The sequence below is a fragment of the Ipomoea nil genome, unplaced genomic scaffold (genome assembly GCF_001879475.1).
Source record: "Ipomoea nil cultivar Tokyo-kokei standard unplaced genomic scaffold, Asagao_1.1 scaffold0209, whole genome shotgun sequence".
Taxonomy (NCBI): domain Eukaryota; kingdom Viridiplantae; phylum Streptophyta; class Magnoliopsida; order Solanales; family Convolvulaceae; genus Ipomoea; species Ipomoea nil.
In genome coordinates this window covers 422,432-432,079 of record NW_017616637.1, presented here as the reverse complement: position 1 = coordinate 432,079, position 9,648 = coordinate 422,432, and positions in this window count along the sequence as shown.

Sequence of the window (9,648 nt, the reverse complement as noted above, 5' to 3'; positions counted from 1 at the left end):
GAACAACCACCTGGCTTTGCAATCAATAATGAGCTTGAAAAGGTATATCATCTCAAAAAGGCTCTTTATGGCTTAAAGCAAGCTCCACGAGCCTGGTATGATACTCTCTCATACTTTCTTATCAATTGCGGCTTCACGAAAGGAGTGGTTGATAAAACACTCTTTCGTATAAAAGATAATGACCATATTCTTTTGGTACAAATCTACGTTGATGACATTATCTTCGGAAGCACGAATCCAATCTTGTGTGAAAAGTTCTCCAATCTTATGAAAGGCAAATTTGAGATGAGTATGATGGGTGAACTGAACTATTTTCTGGGTTTGCAAGTCAAACAATGCCCAGATGGAATATTCATAAATCAAGCCAAATATACCAAGGATTTAATCCGAAAATTTGGCATTGATGGAAAAAGTTCGGTTAAAATTCCAATGAGCACATCCCTCAGAATGGACATTGATAATGAAGGAAAGGATGTTGATCAAACAAACTTTCGAGGTATTATTGGTTCTCTCCTATACCTGACAGCAAGCAGACCTGACATTTCGTTTGTTGTGGTGTATGTGCACGATTTCAAGCTAAGCCGAAAGAAAGTCACCTAAGTGCAACTAAAAAGATATTAAGATATCTTAAGGGAACGCAAAGTGTCGGTCTCTGGTATCCAAAAGATGGATCATTTGATCTAGTTGGATACTCAGATGCTGATTTCGCTGGATGTCGGATGATCGAAAAGTACCTCAGGAACCTGTCAGTTCCTAGGAGGACGAATTGTGTCTTGGTTTAGTAAAAAGCAAAACTCTATTGCCACAAGTACGGCTGAAGCCGAATACATAGCAGCTGGAAGCTGCTGTGCTCAAATCTTATGGATGAGACACCAATTGAGAGATTATGGCATAAATGCACGAGAAGTGAGCATAAAATGCGATAACACGAGTGCTATCGCCATTACGAATAATCCTGTGCTGCACTCTCGGACCAAGCATATTGACATCAAGTATCACTTCATTCGTGATCATGTCGAAAAAGGACATATCTCTTGAGTATGTTAATACTGATGATCAACTTGCAGATATACTCACGAAACCCTTAAGTGAAGCAAGATTCTCTTCTTTAAGGCATGAACTCGGAATGATTGAAATGACATAAAGCTAAGAGAATCAGATCTGCAAAGATTCTTGCTCTCGAAAATCAAAAGATTTGATTCATCCTCACACGCAAGGATCTTTATAAATGAAGTACACTATGAGAATAAATTCTCATCTAACGAAAATTCTAGTGTTTGTTTTTGCATGTGCAGGAATGAGTACGGGAAGCGAAAGAACCATTACGGAGGCACGAGAAGGAAAGAGTGAAGTTCTCAGTGAGCCACTAGTGACTGAGCAACAGCTTAATCAGTTCCTTGAACACGCTCAACACATACGAAACCTTCTCCGTGACACGTCCAATAATGAGTCACGAGAATCCTTCTACTCTGTTGGCAACCCCATTGGATATATCAAAGAAAACAGTGTGCTGGAAGAAGTTTTGACTACTCACCCTCAGGCACCCCCACCAAGATAGCATCTCCTCTCAAGTCCACCGCAAGCAGCAAGAAAAAGAAAGCTTGAATAACTTTGTTAGGCCACGGTGACAAATTGTGATGTTATCTTGTTCATGATCTTTTTAGTTTATGACTCCATCATGCAAATATGATGTCAGTATCTAAAAGATTTTGTTAAGATTCGCACGTTATCTTTTGCCTATATATTATTCTTCTATTTCATGAGCTTTACTCATTCACAAAGATCTTAGAGAAGGATAAAGATTGCCAGGAATGGATAAGGGAAGGAAAAGAGCAACGAAGTTTGAAAAAAGGGCCAAAACGTCTAAAACATCATATGCAAGAAGCCAACAAGCTTCGAATGCCACCCTCATAAGGCTGGAAGAAAATGGGGAAAGGGTCATCGTAACCTACTCCATGCCCAACACAGCACCAAAGGATAAGGAAACTCATTGACAAATTGGTCAACGAGTCCAGGGTTAAGAAGGCTTACTGCATGGAACAAGCCCTCGGCTTGCTAAAGAGAGAATTCTGATGATGAAAAGCTCTAATGAGCAAGCATCTTATGAAGTTCCTCAACCTAGTGAACCAATCTTCTGAAGATGTCACTATGGTTCACTCTCGGCCCTTAACTCAGTCACCCGAACCCACTCTCTCACTTGAGGAGTTGGATGAATATGCAAAGATGGCAAATCTGACTGATGTGACCGAAGAGATGACTCGTCTGGAACTTCACGTGCCTTATCGTTTTCTCTAAGCTTTTGTAATGTTGTACTCTCGTGACCTGGAATCCTCGTGATCTAATAAAAATGCTATCCTTTCGTACTTAAAATGACTGCTTATCTTGTCTATGCCTAACTTTATATGTTACTTGTCCAAATCACAGGAAAGCTCATCACTCATACGGTTTCTGGTCAAAATGGCCATAATTTTATACGTTACATAATTTTAAAAGTTCATTGAAGTTTGGAGTTCATAAAGAAACAAGTTAACAGTCAAAGTCCTGCTTGGAACTGATAACTTCTTGACTACAGTTATGAGCATTAATTGTAACGTTGAAATTAATGGCTTGCTATAAAAGGAGGTGAATTCTTCACATTAAACTCATCCTTCTTTTCTTACCATGGCTCCAAAGAAACCTTTCACCAGAGGTGATTCTCACAAGCTGAAGAAAGGTGCCAGACGCCTCAGGGAGGAACAGGGTGACCTCTACCCTGGTAACAGTCCACAAGCACCAGTGGAAATTCCCTCTGATTTCCGACTCGTCTCTTAAGTATGATGATATGGCGGGTTTTATTGTTGAAAGTGAAGAGAAGACTTCGAAAGATCCTACCAAGATTCCAGATCGATACTATATGGCTTTTCTGGCTCAAGAGGACTTAATGGAGAAATATGATCAGGAGGAAGAACCTGAATCCTCATCTGGCTCAAACTACCCACGAACCGGGAAATGGTTCAAGCAAATGCTGGGAAATTTGAAAAAAGGCCAAAAGGTGAACCATCTGAAGTCAAGAAAAACGAGAGGAAGAAAATTGATCTTTTTTTTCTTATCCTATGTACTTTCTTCTCTCGGTTCTATGAATAATAAAGCTTAACTGGCTTTGGTTTCCTTGATCGAGACTTTATATATCTTATCTATCACCTGTCTAAAAATCTCGAATCAAGGACAAAAATTCTTGAAAAAGAATATATTCCCTAAGCAGTGTCTTGGTCAAGTCAGTTGGACACATTCTTGAGAGGTTCCGGTCTCTCTATTTAATAGACCCTCTCAATCTTCTATGGACTCACTCTTCTCTTTCTTCAACTCATGGATAAAGGGAAAGAAAAGACACTCTCATCCAAGAGCTTATCTGAGACTGGAAAAATGTCTCACCGAAATCTCGGGAACTCGGTCGAGAAAGGCTCATCATCTGAGAAAGAACCTGAAATTTCAGAGATCTACTCTCTTGTTGAACTTACCCCTCTTCTAAAGCACGAAGAGAAATATCGTGCACTGTACTCTTTTTGCTAAGGCCAAGGTAATGGCTGAACTAAATGACATGGAGAGACGAGGTCTCTCTAGAGAAACCTTTGGGAGCAGATCATGAGACCCTCATTGCTGAAGTCTTTGCTCATGAGATCCGAAAGAGGAATACCTTGAGTACGAACGAAAGAAGAAGGGTTGCAATGTGTAGAAGGGAAGTCTGCCTTCAAATGCACGAGAGATTGTAATTGTTTATGTTACGTATTGTTCTGTGTAATAATTCTTCGGGAGAAGCATTTCTGTTGATGTAAAACGACTTGTTCGACTTTTATCTGTCTTACAAGTCTGATGTTATGAAATCTCTATCTTCTTTCGGGTTTGGAATCATCACTAAATATGCTTAATGCTTTAAAGCTTTTATTTCCAACCGTTCAGATGAATCCTAATGGGATCATGTGGCCGGGAAAAGTGGTCCACTCTCCACTCTGTTTGTTACATGATGTGACGTGCCATTTAATGCACCCATAAGCACTCGAGTGTTTTTCTCTCACCTCATTAAATGAGGGAATGATCGTTTTTGATCTGCACACGATCTTATCACTCCCCCATGTTGATCAGTTACCTTTTTGGAGAAGAAAAACCAGGAGTGTTTTGAATTTTAAACCTTTCATCTCTAAATGGATCATCCATACCCGGATACCCGGAGTTCTATAAAACCCCTCTTAAACCTTTTTGATCTTTTTACCCTACCTTTCTCACTCTCATTCTTCATAACCCTCTGTCTCTCTCGAATCCTCAACTATGGCAGAACATCCACAAGCATCACCATCTAATCCTGAACCAGCAACTCCTTCCAACTTGGAAGTCCAAGCTTTCCAACTGAGGACCTGAGATTCATTGAATCCAGAGTACCCTTCATCGTAGGGGAAATATGTGGGACGCGCATGGATCCCTTGAGTATATCCTGGACAGAAAATTTGGTGAAAACATCATACATCTCCTCACAGAAACAGGATTATATAGCTTCATCACACACCTTTATACTGTTTGGCACCCGGTTGATGTAACCCAGTTTTATATGAATGCTTCAATATCTTCTTATTATTTGACTCTCACTTCCAGAGTCAATAATCATCATGTGGTTCTTACCTCGGAGGACGTTCGATCAACATACGGGTTTCCACAAAGAGATGAGTCTTACAAGACAGATATTATCTATTATCATCTCGACCCAGAGGAGTTGTACGAATCCATCAAGAACAATCACGCACCATCCAAGGCAGAAATCACATGGCCGTTGAAGAAGAAATGGTTCCGGCTAGATTATGAGTTCACTGTTGATATCTTCAATAAACTCGTCGATCACAAGACCTCGGGCACTGATGATGTGACGAAGGAGAAGTTGAAAATGCTGCATGCCTTCTTGAATGGATTTAAAGTCGATTGGTCGAAGATCATATTCAACAATATTGTTCACACCATCACCTTTCATCGAAAAAGTCCAGGAGACATTGCGAAGAAGTTAGGATATGGTTTTGTGATAAGCCATCTTCTAGCAACGAAAGGAGTCGTTCTGCGCCCAGGAATTCGGCCTGGACAGAAAGCATGTCACATGAAACAAAAACCGTCGGGGTATGACAAGCAAAAGGCGTTGGAATTGGGAATCCATATTGAGCAAGTCAAAGCCAAGAGGAAATCAAGAACACCTAGGGTTTCAGAAGATGATCAACCCAAGCCGAAACGACAAAAACGAGAAAAGCACTCCTCTCGGAGTAAGGCGAAAAAGGCAGAAGAAACTTTAGCTGTTCCAATCCCTTCAAAATCTCCACAAGAGAAGAACGACCTTATTCCATCCTCTCCTCTACCAGAAACAATCGTTGTCAAAGACTCATCCGAAGACGAAGATAATTTGATTCTCTCCATAATTATCAAAAAGAGTCACTTTCGGTCTCCCGTCAAGGCGAAATCTTTCCCGAAGGAATCTTCTACACCGAAAGAAGAAGACACGAAAGAGGCATCCCCACAGGGGGAAATAATCATGAATGAAGCACTTTCTGAGGGGGAAGCTCAACCGAAAGATGTTCTTCCTGAGAAAATTCCCGATGATCAAGAACCCAAGTCTGATCTCGGTTCTCCTCAAGACCACCATCCACAGGAACCTACTTTGCCAGATCAACTCCTTCGAGAGCTGACACAAGAACCTGCTAATGTAGACGTGGAGGCCAGTCGCTTAAGTCTTCCACAAGAACCTGGGTCACCAGAAAAGACGAAAGAGGCGACTGATGCTCTGATTTCTTTGCCTTGTTTCCACAAGAACCTACCAATACAGAGCAGGTAATTCTGACACAAGAACCTGTGTTGGTAGACGAGGCAGCCGTTGTGCAAGAAATTTCTCCGGATATACCAAAACCGTCAGCTCCAGCTCCTGAAGTAAAGGTTTCTCACCGTACACGAGATCAATTGCGTAGAGAATCCATTGAAAGGGATTACAAACAAGTTCTGCAGTGGCAGAAGTGGCGCACTGCTCCACTACGAACCTTTCTTGAAACTTTTGAAGCAATGCAGGATGAAGAAGACTTTGCACTTGAATGGATTGGCACTGATGATGTTTCAAAAGCTCTTCGAATTGAAGAAATCAATCGCGTTTTCTCTTACAAGATGACAAATCGCACTCTCGGGAGAGATAAAGCTCCAATCTGCATCGAGCTCAACAAGCCACCCTTGGATCCAGTTTATGAAGAAGAAATGAAGCAACTTCGATATGCCATGTTGCTTTCAAAGATCAAGAACACCAAAATGATCCAAATTTTAATGTCAGTGGCACGAAAGATGAGCTTGGACGAGAGATTGAAGAAGACGAGAGTGATGAAGATGAAGATGAAGATGATAATAATGATGATGTTGACGATGCTGATGATGAGAATGATGATGACGATGATGACGATGATGATAATGATGATCAGTTGGGCAATGAAGGTGCTCAAGAAGCCGACCCCGAAGACAGTCACACAATCTTGATCGGTCCTGACTATGACACCTACCCTCAAAGATCTCCCTTAAGAAGTCTACCATCTGACAGTGATGACTCGGAAGAAGTTTCAACTTCTCATCTCGAAGATCTGTCTCGTGCCATTGTTCCGCATATCCAACCCATAGACGAGACTCCAATCAAGCAAGGAAACGAAAGTATGCGTGAGGGCAAACTGGAAGCTTCACCAATTCTTCTTAGCTCAGCTAGTGGTGGAAAACGGGAAGCACCACCTCAAGATGATCACATGGACACATCACCAACAAACATTGAGGAAGAATCCCCTGCAGAGTCCCCACGGACTATCATGAACATCATGAGAGGAACTGTTCATTCAGCCGAGACCATCCATAGGCAATATCTTGCTTTACGAGAAAAGGACACGAAAGTTATGGATGATCTATGCAAGAAGGTCGATTTTCTGATAGCAGCACAATCTAAACCTCGATCTCCACCTCCAGCACAGCCTCAACCGAAGCAACAAAGCCAATCAGATCACAAGGTCCTTGAGCGAATGACAAAGAAACTTTATGATCTCGAAGCTTCTTTGAACAAAGTTGCACGAAAACAGCACGAAATCAAACACTCTCATTTTGGTCTCAAAGAGCGTGTGGATTTGGCCTGTACAAAGATTGACACATATCAGGACAATTCGTACCAACTGGGCGAATATGCACTTCAAATTCTCGGGTATGCTCAGGATATCTTGCTTGCAATCAACAAGGTCTCCTCCATTCCTCCTACCACCTGTGCTGATGATGCCAAAAAGGGGGAAAAGAGAAATGATGACAAAGATAAGGATGATGATCAGCCGAGAGATAGCACGAAAGATCAAGCTCGTGAAGCACGACACTCTCCCTATCGGACACCAAGAGACTATGACCAAAGGAACACGAATCCATCTCATCCACCTTCCAAGTCTCGTGGTTACCACTCCTCGAAGCCAAGATATCATGGTCGACACCAATCCTCCAAACAAATTAAGCCTCGATAATCATTTGGTTCTGAAGCCAAATACATCTTCACAGGACTGCCAAAGAGAGAACAGACGAAATTAAGGCAGAAACTTATGAGAGACAACAAAGTAACTATGGATGGCATAGGAAACTTTGTGGACTTCGTCCCATATGAAGAAGGCAGTGGCAAACGATTCGAGGGTTGCAATAATCCCATTTGGTTGAAAACAAAAGACAATTATACAAGAAAAAATCACATGAGCATTCAAAATGAGAGAATCAAAAGAGCAAACAAAGAACTGTGGAGGAAGCACGATGAAGAAAGAAAGAGAAGAGAAGATGAAGCAATGGAAAGAGAAAGGATCAGGAATCTCATTGAAGACCTTTCTAATGTAACCAAAGACTCCCCACAAAATGTCATGCATAATGCAGCTTTCAAAGTGCACAAGGAATCAGGAAAGAGCTACCAAGAAGGCATGAATTCGTTTGAACTGATCTCGTGGTGGAAGTATGGTATTGTTGAAGGAAGCAACATTCAGGAAGCCTACAACAATTACACTGGTCTGAACATCAAAGGAGAACATGAAGAGCTTGTCAGGACTAATCCTATTAAAGTTTTCAGAGCAAAAATCAATGAGAAAATTGACTTCAACAGGATGCTAAAGCAACAAAAGGAAAAGGATGACCAAGAACTCAAGGAAGCTGAACAACAGAAATCAAAGCTTTTAGAAATGTAAGTTAACTTTCGTTATGTTTCTCTTTATAAAGTTTTTGTAATGATCACATCTTTATATATGAAACTCTCATTGTCACACATCTCGTGTCACTTGTTTGAGTCACTTGTCCTTGTCTCTCTTATTAACGCTTTAATCTAGAAAAAGACTTGTAAACTCTCAAGTATGGTTGTTTTTATAATAGAAAAATCCTTATGGAACTTTTATCAGCCTTATAAGAAGAGTATAGGTTTTGGCATCATCAAAAAGGGGGAAATTGTTAGGAACATTGTATTAGGATTTTGATGATACCAATGTAATGTAGAAAAGTAGACCCCTAACCATTAGCTTTTTGTTTTGCTGCTTTGGTCCTAGACGAGAGTTGCCATAACTCCTCTGTAATTCGTGTTAAGCTAGACAAACACACGAAAATGAGTTATGACTAGATGTTAGGGTCTCCAAGGGGAAAGAAGACACGAGACATGAAGAACAACAACGAGAGTCAAGCAGGAGTTGTCAACAAGCACGAAAGGACAGTGTTTGTGAAAGACGATCTTTATCAAGCATTACTTCTCTTCAACAACGAGAAGAATGTTTCACCCGTCTGATTTGACAACATCCTAGGACAATAAGGACTTCATCTTATGGGACACACTTTTCAAGAAGCATTAAATGAAGATGTACCGTCTCTTGGAGCTAAAGGACAAAACCCTAATGCTTACCATACCTTCAACGGCTACATGGTACAACCTCATTAATGGAGCATTTAATGTATGAAGCTCCCCGGTCCTTGTCCAATGGTTAAAAGGTTCGAAAATCTCATCTCCCTCCAACGGATGGATTTTCATCACCTATATAAACTCACCTTCATCAACTAAGAAGGTGCTGGTTCATTATCACTCGACTTACTCTCTTACAAAAGCTCTTGAAAAGTCTACAATTTACTAAAAGCTTTTGTGAACCAGTTTTTGAGGTGCTAAGTTACTTGGAGAATCATTTGTCTTACACCTCAAGGAAGTCTTGACATCTGTTTGAAGCAATCATATCTCAAAGTCAAGACCTCATCGTTGGAGAATTCAAGAAATCATTTTCTACCAACCTCAACTCAGGAGAAGAAGTTGATAGAGGCGGAGTAAACACGAGGAGTTGAAAAACCTACGAAGGCTGTCCGGCTTAGTGATCAAGGAAGTCTTTGTGTATTTGTACTAAGAGTGATAGTGCAATCCTTCCAACAGTTGTGGAAGAAGAGTGGAGTAGGCAACATTGGCTGAACCACTATAAAATCTCGTGTCCTCTCTATCTCCTTACTTACGCTTTTCCATTTTGCTCTCATATCATTCCTTTATTATCGTTACCGAAAGTTTGTCTAATTACGCAAACTCGTGCAAAGTATCTAAAACAAATCTATCTTATCCGATGCGCCAAGACACCGAAAGGTGACGTTTAGGGC